Here is an 11,274-nt window from a genome sequence, read left to right as displayed (position 1 = left end):
TATTACACCTCGATAATATCGTTGCGGAGCTTAGGCGAAGCCCTGCATCGGTAGAACATCATCATCGTCACCACGCCGTCGTGCTGACGAAACTCTCCCTCAACACTCGGCTGGATCGGAGTTCGAGGGACGTCATCGAGCTGAATGTGTGCTGAACTCGGAGGTGCCGTGCGTTCGGTACTTGATTGGTCGGATCGTGAAGACGTACGACTACATCAACCGCGTTGTGTTAACGCTTCCGCTTTCGGTCTACGAGGGTACGTGGACAACACTCTCCCCTCTCGTTGCTATGCATCACCGTGATCTTGCGTGTGCGTAGGAATTTTTTTGAAATTACTACGTTCCCCAACATTGAAATGCAAGCTGCCAAGGATAAGAATTTTCTTTTTTATTGGATTAAAAATGTTCGCAGAATCTGACAATAATCTGAACGTGTCATTTTGCATCAACACCACTAAACAAAAACAGTTAACTGATATTATGCAACTGTCAAATTCTCAATTGATTGCGTCTGCAATCCTTGGTATATGTCAAGGTCATATTTCTAAGAGAAGCTTTTTAATCTTAATTTACCATTAGCACGGGACCTTTGTTGATGGAAGAAGCACATCAAATCTCAATTTTGATTGTGTAATAAACCAAAACCTCTGTCAATGGAAAGTTTTCTCTTCTTTTGGAAGCAGCACTAGAGGAGATACTTAAAATACATAGAGCAGTTTTCTCTTCTTTTGGAAGTTCTTTTATTGTACTCCCTCCGTCCCATAATATCAGAGCGTATTAGTGTCAAAAACACTCTTATATTATGGGACAGAGGGAGCATATTGTTTCGACATATCTAGTAGTTTCATCTTGAGACACATCGCTCCTATTTGGCAGAATATGAGCTATCTTCGTGTCTGTTTCTTCCTTGGGTTTATCTTCTTCCTAGTAGCGGTCTTTTGAGGAGAAGCAACTGCAGAATCGCCCTTGCATATTTTCTTGCTTCTTCTCGTATAAAGAACAAGCTTCAGTTCACAGCGACATGAAGGCATCAGACAAACAAGCCTACAGAAGCTAAACCAAGTTCAGGTTAGATGCGAAACAATGATAAAATAGTACTCCCTCTGATCTGTAATAAGTGTCGCAGTTTTACATTAAGGTTGAACTAACCGTAGTTCGAAACTGCAACACTTATTTTGGATCTAAGGGTGTAATATTAATTGAAATTGCGAGAAGAACACATGGAGGAAAACAAGGCAGGGGTGGGGGAGGTATGAAAATTCTGCTCATCCAACTCAAAGTTTACTCATCGCCACCGGAGCCTATCTTTTGAAAGCATTTGTCAATGCCATCCAACACACAAACACCAAATTCTCACCAGCAGCTTCTCATTGATTTGCTCCTCCTGCAAAGCATGAATCGATCTGAAAACACAGTGAACGACGGTGTTAGGATAATTAGGTATAAAATATGCTGACAGTAAGACATTTCTTGTGTCCCAGTTCCACATAGCCCCTACAAACCACTAAAATCCCAACCAATACTAGTTTTTGAGTTATGTTGCTGAAACCATTCACCCAGCGCTCGAACAATTCACTAAGACCGGATGGCTTTCCACATATCAAGCTAGCAGACACCGGAAAAAAAACATGTGATCTTCTGATTCTGGAGCAAAAAGGACAACCTTTATTACCATGCTACCACGTTTATCCTTGGTAAGAATTCAATTTTTGAATACTTAAAGAAAAGGAGCAGTTGATCTCAAATGAGCACTCACACTCCAAATGAAACTGAGAAGACACCTCCTGGGATTTTAAACAGAATCACATGCTACCACATGTCCACAGGACGGCATCAGGATGAATGGATGATTAGTAAAGAAAACACAGGATACTTCCTTGGCACTTCTTACCACGTCCTGCAGGTTTCACTCCAAGCTGACCTTAAACAGAAATACCTATCCTCAACAATTCTCCTAGAAACAGTCAAACCTACGGTAAACTGTGACCACGTGATACACATGTAAAACTCATAACCAATAAGTGAATGTCACCATGATCAAACCGACGCTTGTTACCATCTCCCCCCATGTGAATAACATTCCAGCAAACATATTCTGAACGATCAAAGTAAATATAACTTCCACAGTAGCTGCAGAACATCATCCAAGAAAACCATTTTCTCAACAACATGATCGCACTAGGCTCACAGTTTGTCATTTGACATCACTCTCACACGACATGTCAACCCATCATCCAACAAAAGCATACAATAGTTCATCTCTTTGTAGCTTTTATTAGCACACCATGTGGTTCTTCAATCTCAGGCCATACTTGCAGACACCTTTAGCTGCTGCGAATCTTCCAAACAGATTGTTACTACACCCTACCTCGACAAAACCTGTCATACCGCAACTTTGGCTTGGTCTACATTAACAATAACAAAAGTTAGTATCAACTATCACATCATTTCTTTCAGCATGCACATGAGAAGGAGTCACCTTACCTCCCAAATACTTGTGCAATAGGATCTGTATAACTGCTGATGTTCACAGCTGCGGAACCTAACCGTACATAATTCTTCACCACATTTGACACCTGGAGTGTTGTGGCAATTGAAATGAGAGAGCATCTGCAGGTCAAAACTCAGTTATGCTCAAGAAGATGAAATAAGCTACTATTAATTCATTACTGATTAACTTACATTCCCAGAACGTACTACTGCATTTCCATGTCTCCAGGGCTCTTCAAATTAAAAACATACAGTGCACAACTCATATCCAAGTGGAAGCTTCATTCTAGCTTCACAAAACTCTTCATACCTCCTCTCATTCTGGTAAGTATCCTCATCCTTGTCAACCTGTTAGCATAACACAACAGAGTTTAACAGGAAACAACAAAGGAACAAACTAGGAAACAAAAGAAAAAACTAGGAAACAGAGTTTTTCACAGAAGTATAGTCCTTGGCAAGTTACTTGGCTGAAGAGCAAGTATTTACTCACTGGGTAAAATAGGAGCCGGAGGAAAACATCGGGGCGCTTCCTTCTCGGCAGAGTGTCTCTTATTCATGTCCAGGTTGCCAAAGGTGTAGAGAATAGCCTGACCCCGTGTAGGACGCTTGGGCGGTGCGTGATTGTCTTGGTGCCCAGGAAGCTGTAGATTATTTGGGTGATGTTCTAGTTTCGACTGAAGACAGGTTAATTACTCTTGTATCCTATTGCCCCATTAAATTAGGACTTTTTTGTGCCTAGCCACGGGCTACGGCCTTATGTTTATCATCGCATACTCTACCATAACCAACTCAGCATTGCCAAAAACTAAATGAATTGTAGTTGCAAGGACCTAAATCCTCAATGCTCAGTTCATAGTGAGAAGTGTTTGATTGATACCTGATCCCGCGAGCGATCCTGAAGTGTTTATATAAGACTGGAGTATTTATGATTCGAAAAGAACAAAGTACATAAAACCATAGTTTTTAGAGAAACCATGGTATTCTCCTAAAACTCTAAAAATACCGCACTGCCAAACGTATCAAAACATCAACACATCTAAGCAACTATTCACAACAATCTGATTAACTTATCCACAATATGAAGGCAACTAGTTACTATTGTTGGCACATTTGGGAAGAACGGCTCTTCCAGCAATAGATTATCTCTGAAGAATCTTAAACGACATTCAGCTGCTGCTTCAAGTTCCTTCATGAAATCCTTGAAGATCTGTTTCTTTGTTCCTAGCTAAGCTACGGCCTTATGTCTACCACAACTCAGCATTGCCAAAAACTAAATGTTCGCCAACTAAATGCGCTAGAGTTCTTGGCAGATCCTCGTTCATAGCATATACCGAGAAGTTTTGATTGATACCTGATCCCGCGAGCGTTCGCCCACCAGAGCCTCCACGCCGCCGTTGCCGGCGCTAGTGGAGGATGTGTCGTCGCCGGCGCTGCCGTTCCTCCCCAGGAAAGCCGCTGCCCGGCGTAGGAGCTCAACAATCTTCTGTGTTGTGCCATGGGTGGGATAGCTTCTTGGCCGGGGCGGGCGCCCCCAAGGTGGGCTCCGTTTTCTTGGCCGCGGCGGACGTCAAAGGGGGCGCCGTGTCCGTGGAAGTGGGGCGCGCGCCTAGCTGAACCCTCCGCCTCCGCCTCCATGCCCGCACGATTCCTGCCCTGGTTCCGGGCCGCCTTCTTCCTTTTCGCCATTACCACCGAGCCACCTCCTCTCATTCTGGTAAGGATCCTCATCCTTGTCAACCTATTAGCATAACACAACAGAGTTTAACAGGAAACAACAAAGGAACAAAGTAGGAAACGAAAAAACAAACAAGGAAACAGAGTTTTTCACAAAGTAGTGCAGTCCTTGGCAAGTTACTTGGCTGAAGAGCAAGGCGAGTGATATGGGGCTCCCGTAGCAATTTTTTGTGTTTTCGGATGTAGGCCTGTGTATATGACCTGTTTCTAGACTTGGGGCCTCGGCCCAGCGTTGTATGACTTGTACCCTCTTTTTCTCCTATAATGCAAAGGCAGAGCTCCTGCTGTTCTCGTCAAAAAAGAGCAAGTATTTACTCATTGGATAAATAGGAGCCGGAGGAAAACATCGGGGTGCTTCCTTCTCGGCAGAGTGTCTCTTATTCATGTCCAGGTTGCCAAAGGTGTACAGAATAGCCTGGCCCCGTGTAGGACGCTATTCTCGGCAGAGTGTCTCTTATTCATGCCCATGTCCAGAATAGCGGTGGGTGATTGTCTTGGTGCCCAGGAAACTGTAGATTATTTGGGTGAGGTTCTAGTTTTGACTGAAAACAGGTTAATTACTCTAGGTGGTGAAGGAAGCGGCTGAGAAGAAGACGGGTGATGAGGAGTGGCTGGCGGCAGGGTGAGCGTGGAGGCTCAGATAGCCGATCCGGGAGGACAAACACCATTATTTGCACGGACTGGAGAACTGAGATACGTTTTTAAACGAACAAGTAAAAAGGTATGGACAACGGTCTCTTTTTGTAGTGATCGGACGCTATGCATTAGAAATTCAAATTCGCCTTGTCTGAACAGATGTTTAGAAAATACGACTGGATGGTCGGCTAATGTATATCTTCGTGGACTAGTACACGGATGGATACCGTGTTTTAGGGGCCACCGTCAGAGATGCCCTAAGCTTATTTGAAATTCAATATATAAAGTGCGATGAAGACTTTAAAAAAAATCTCTACACGACCCGCACGCATCATATCCGTTTGTTCCATCCGCCGTCGCGACGCAGCGTCCGTATCCCTGCTTCCGTCTGCTAGAGCCACTACTAGGAAAAGGCCTACTAATGACGCACCTAATTTGGCCATTAATGGCGCATTAGTGGTGCGCCATTAATGCCACGCCATTAGTATATTTTACTAATGGCGCACCACTGGTGCGCCGCGCACCCCAGATGCGCCATTAGTATATACAACAGTGCGCCATTAGTATGCCTCCCAGGGGGCCATCTATACCCAGGTGCTTTGGCATACTAATGGCGCACAACAACAGGATGCGCCATTAGTAACTTCGGCATACTAATGGCGCACTGTTTAGTGATGCGCCATTAGTATCCTTTGGCATACTAATGGCGCACTATGATGTGATGCGCCATTAGTATGAATATTAGGTTTTTTTATTTTTTTATTTTCTGTTTTTTGCACAGGTTACAAAATGTATAATTGGACAAAATATAGACAGCACACATCAACAACAGATTCATCGAATACAATAGAAGATTAGTCTCTGAATACAATTCATCATTTTAGTCTCCGAATACAATTCATCATATTAGTCTCCGAATTGAAAAGACCGAACAAAGATAGAACATTATATTACAAGTCTCGAGACCGCGAGTTTGTCTTCACATTACAAGTCGATATCGATCATCTAAACTACCATCACATAGAAGAGAGCTGCGGTCATCACGATGAAACTCGTCTTCATCCGGTTCCTCCAACGCTCCCTCCCCTCTCCCGCTAGATAGCGGGCGTATCTAGATTCGGCCTCCATCTCCTGGGACAGCTTCAAGAATGCCTTGACGCCCGAACCCCCGGCCTCATCGTTGTTGGCCATGTTTCTCTCTAAATAGGAACAAAGTTTGGTCAAAAAGTTGGTTATTGTCAAGGAACAAGATCATGGTCTCATCATTTAGGGTTTGTCGACACCGAGGCATCCTAAAAGCTAAGCTTTTATCATTGAGGGTTTTTTGACGCCGAGGCACCCTAAAAGCCTAAGCTTTCATCATTTCGGTTTTTATCGACACCGAGGCACCCTAAAAGCCATGCATTAGTCACAAGTACGCCGGGGCACTTGATCCTACTTAATTAACTACTAAGATACCCCGGCCCATGCATTAGTCACAAGTACCCCATATGTCCTATTTTTAGCAAAGTCATGCTAAAATTCACGGAAAATTTCAGCATGACCTTTGCTGAAAATAGGACATATGGAGTACCCGAATTTGCCGGAACGGAAGTTAATCGACATTCCGGCAAACTCAAGGGCCTCTCGGGTGGACACGGCAAAAAAGGCCTCCATCACAACATGGAAAATACATTGGCATGTGAAGAGGTGAAACAATATATGCATCTCCAAGCAGTATCATTCAACATTTTGGACAAAACACTACAAGCAACATGAGACACTGAAAACAATTGCTACCAATGAATCTACACTTCTATAACAAAATAAATCAGAAACTTAGTCTGTCATCATTAGGCAGCCACCATTAGTTATTCCGTTATGTTAAAGCAGAAATAGAAAAATAGACTGAAAACACTAAAATCAGAAACAAATCCAACTGTACAGGCCAATGCATATAGGAAAAGTGAGGGGTTGAACTTCATTTTTTTCAGGTTTTCATGGGTGTATGAGGTCTGCTCTAATTTGTTTTGAAAAGTGAACCTGCTGTACTGGCCAATGCATATAGGAAAAGTGAACCTGCTGTACAGGCCAATGCATATAGGAAAATTAAGTCATGGAGAGTTGTTCATGATGTTCCTTGCCTTTTTTTGATACATAAGGTAAGGTTCAACAGCTTCAGAACTTTTTCTGTGATACAAATACTACTTCAGTTTAAGAACATGTCTTAGTTTTGAATTCTCTTAGTGAAAACCTACTTCAGAGCATCAACACAAGTTGGGATACACAGCCAGACAGACGCACATGAACATAAATGAATTCAGATCTAAAAAACTCATACAAAATTCGTTTTGCAGGAATTCGTTTACTCCCTATGCACACTCTATCAGTATAACAAACTTCCAACTAAACAAAGAAAGAAACTACGGGTGTTGGTAGCAAGAAACAATGCAACCACCTGAAAACTTCTTATGTTTCAGTCAATCATCACAACCAATATGATTTGCTTGGAGATTCAGAGCACAACCATGATACTGAGGATATCAGAGTGGTGGAGACATTGACTGCAATAAAGATGACTAAAAGAGAACTTTTCTGCCTCCTTAGATCTATCAAACGTAAAAGTGTACAAAATGGGCTGTCTTTGAGTGGAATGCATTTTCTCAAGGTAAAACAATCCAAGGTAAACCAGATATAAAGTTGTATTCCTTTATGCTGATCTTGACCATCAAAACTACTCCTCGAAAACAATTATAATAACCTGGTGTTTATAGTGATTCCATCAGGACTCATGCATAAGCTACTCATAGTGTACAAGCTGATTTCTCTTGCTAACCCCATTCTCTTTAAAAGGCAACCGAAACAAACAAGACAAGAAACACAATTATGTTCCTGAGCTTTCTTAGTTTTCCCATGAGCACAAGAAATGAGACGCTACTAAATCAAACAAGAATTAGCAATTGTCATAATGAACATGAAGCAATAGACAAGTCCGGGTGGTGGTGGAGCTCACGGGGGCGGTGGCGTGGACGGGGCGACGAGGTGGGGCGACGAGGTCCGGGTGGTGGTGGTGCGACGAGGTCCGGGAGGCGACGAGGTCCGGGTGGTGGTGGTGCTCCGAGGAGACGAGGAGAGCGGCGCCGAGGAGACGAGGACGACGGGGCGGCGGGGCGGCGGCGTCGGGAGAGGAAAGGGCGGCGTCGGGGCGGAGACGAGGACGACGGGGCGGCGTCGAGGCGGCGGGCCAGCGGCGTCGGGAGAGGAGAGGGGAAGGGGATCGAGGGCGAGGGCGAGGGAGAGAGAGGGGATAGGTTTGGGCCGGGGATAGGAGAGGGGAAGGGGATCGAGGGCGAGGGCACAATACTAATGGCGCACCTCACCCTGGTGCGCCATTAGTATTTTTTTTTGATTTCTGCTCGAGCCAACAGGTTATCTTCCACCTGACCTGATCCACACCAAGTTCCCTCTACTAGCTCGACTGGTCAGCAGCCAGTTCTCACACCAGGAGGTCCTGGGTTCGATTCCCAGGCTCCGCAATTTTTTTTATGCATTTAAAATGCTGTTTGATATTTATTTATGTTTAAATATGTTCAAACTTGTTTAAATCATAACAGTAATATTTTTTATAAGACAGTAATAATTTTTTAAAAATATCATCAAACAGTAATGCCGGTGGAGCGGGGGAGGGTGCGCGGGGTGCGGGGGGCCGGTGGACCGGGGGGTGCTCGGCGGCGAGGGGGACCGGATCTGGCGAGGTGGGATAGCGATCGAGATGGAGGGGGATCGAGATCGAGTGTCCATGAAATTTAAAAATATTCATGATAGTTCAAAAAGTGCCCATGAAATACAATCGAGAAATGAAGGCTACGATTTAAATACAATCGATCTTAGCTAGCTATCTGTTCACAATCTTCTTGCCCTTCTTTTTCGCAAATGGAGTTCTTCTGTGGAACGGACGTCCTTTAGGTAGGGTGGTCCTGCTTCTTCTTGTGGTGTATGCTGCTACTTCATCATCGTCGTCATGTTCGATTCTCGGGTCGCCGTACTTGTCGAAGTCTTGCTCATTGGCTACTCCATCCATTCCGATGATCTTCCTTTTGCCTCTCCTCACGACAACACGACTGGGCTTTGACGGGTCGGTAATGAAGAAGCATTGGTCCACTTGGGAAGCCAGTACCCATGGCTCATTTTTCGCGGTGACGTTTGCGCCTGCGGTCTTGGATTTGGCTTCGGGTATAACCATGGTGGTGAAATACCGGTCTTCTTTTAGGACGCTCTTGGCCCATCTGACACGGAACATCGGGACCTTCTCTCCAGCGTAGCTCAGCTCCCAGATCTCCTCGATCCTTCCGTAGTATCTGTCCTTGTCGTTACCGGTGTAGGATTCCATCGTTACCCCGGAGTTCTGATAACCATCGCTCTTCATGTCCTTGGCCTCGGTGTAGAATGTGTAGCCGTTGATATCGTACGCCTCATAGGTCATCAGGTTGTGCTCGGCGCCCTGTGACAAGGCGAATATGAGTTGTTCTTCCGCGGAAGAATCCTCATGTAAAGGGTACGACAGAAGCTTCTGCTTGAACCAACGCGTGAAACATGAGTTGTGCTCTTTGAGTATATCTCCGTCCGTCCTCTGTTGGCCTCGGTCATTGTACGTCTTCTTAATAAAGGTTTTGTGCTCTACCACCCAAGGATCGACCACGTCTATGTGTTGTAGCGCGACTAGGTTTGCTCTTTCAAAGTCGGCGAGTCGACCCTCGAAGTCGACATGCATTTCGCGGCGACCCTCACGGTGACCCCATCCAGCGAGCCTGCCGAGGTGCCTGTTGACGGGCAGACCAACGGGGTTCTCGATGCCTAGATAATTCGTGCAGTAGGAGATGCACTCTTCGGTCAGAAAGCCCCTGGCTATGCTTCCCTCTGGACGTGACATGTTGCGAACGTATCCTTTGATGACACCATTCATCCTTTCGAACGGCATCATGCTGTGCAGGAACGTCGGCCCGAGTTGGATGATATCGTCCACGATATGGACCAGCAGATGCACCATAACGTCGAAGAATGCGGGCGGGAAGTACATCTCAAGCTCGCATAGTATCACCACGATCTCTTCCTGTAGCCTTCTGAGTTGCCTCACGCCAACAGACTTCCGAGAGATGACGTCGAAAAAGTTGCATAGGCCAAATAGCGTTTCACGGACGTGCGCGTCCATGATCCCACGGATTGCAACTGGAAGTATCTGCGTCATCAGCACGTGACAGTCGTGAGACTTCATCCCGCTGAACTTCAGCTTCGCTAGGTCTAGGTATCTGCTTATCTTCCCCGCGTAACCGTAAGGAAGTTTTACTCCTACGAGGCAGGTGAAAAACTGCTCGATCTCCTCCTGACTTAGAGTGAAGCACGCGGGAGGGTAGTCATTTCCGGTCTTCTTGGCCTTTTTGCCTTTGCGACGACTTTCCGTGTCCTGCTTCGCCTCATCATCATCATCATCATCATCATCATCATCATATATAGCGTGAAGCTCCTGCCTGATGCCCATTGATTTCAAGTCTGCCCTTGCTTTCGGCCCATCTTTGGTCCTCTCTGGCATGTTGAGCAGGGTACCAAGCAGACTCTCGCACACGTTCTTCGTGATATGCATGACATCAAGGCTGTGAGGCACACGGTGGATCTTCCAGTACGGCAAGTCCCAGAAAACAGACCTCGTTTTCCATACCTTCAGCAGCGGCTCTGGCGCCTTTCGCTTCTTTCCCGGCTCTGGCGCCTTTTGCTTCTTTCCCGGCAGTGGGCAGTCTTTCCAATTTTTCAACAGCTCGTCTATTTCCTCGCCGCTCCTCGTACGCGGGCGTCCTCGGGGTTCGGTTTCACCATCGAATAGATCCTTGCGTTTTCTCCACGGGTCATCGTCGCGAAGCCACCTTCGATGTCCCATGAACACGGTTTTCGAAGACCCGGGATCTCTATCTAGCTGGCGATACGTTGTGTCATCCATGCACCTGACGCATCCAGAAAATCCGTGGACCACCTGCCCCGCGACATATCCGTAACCGAGATAGTCGTGCACCGTCGTGAGCAGCGCGGCTCTCATAGGGAAATATTCTTTCTCTGCGGCGTCCCACGTATTGGCTGGCGTTTTCCACAGCGTGTCAAGCTCCTCTTTCAGCAGCCCCAGATACAGATTGATGTCGTTCCCTGGTTGTTTCGGTCCTTCAATTAGCATACTCATGTGAATGTACTTCCTCTTCATGCACAACCAGGGGGGAAGGTTGTACATCCACACAAACACAGGCCAGGTGCTATGTGTGCTTCTCTGGCTGCCAAACGGATTGACTCCATCGGTGCTCGCGCCCAGCACGATGTTCCTTGGATCGTTCCCAAATTCTAGGTCTTCGAAGTTCAACGCTTGCCACTGGCTCGCATCCTTAGGGTGACTCAGCA

The 11,274-nt window shown here is 45.9% G+C and overlaps 1 long non-coding RNA gene across 2 annotated transcripts; it reads right to left on the bottom strand.

Annotated features, from left to right (window-relative positions):
• Positions 1-2,108: 2,108 nt before the first annotated feature.
• On the bottom strand, positions 2,109-4,731 carry LOC123077590 (uncharacterized). Of its 2 annotated transcripts, XR_006436722.1 has the most exons (6): positions 4,346-4,731; positions 3,842-4,228; positions 2,981-3,131; positions 2,683-2,838; positions 2,485-2,610; positions 2,109-2,405 (listed from the first exon to the last, which is right to left on the bottom strand). It is a non-coding gene; the product is annotated as an uncharacterized lncRNA (long non-coding RNA). The 2 variants fall into 2 exon arrangements; XR_006436721.1 differs by having other exon boundaries at positions 3,842-4,731.
• Between the last annotated feature and the right edge of the window lie 6,543 nt (positions 4,732-11,274).

This window comes from Triticum aestivum, chromosome 3D (assembly GCF_018294505.1).
Source record: "Triticum aestivum cultivar Chinese Spring chromosome 3D, IWGSC CS RefSeq v2.1, whole genome shotgun sequence".
Taxonomy (NCBI): Eukaryota; Viridiplantae; Streptophyta; class Magnoliopsida; order Poales; family Poaceae; genus Triticum; species Triticum aestivum.
This window is presented reverse-complemented; position numbering and strand designations above follow the sequence as displayed.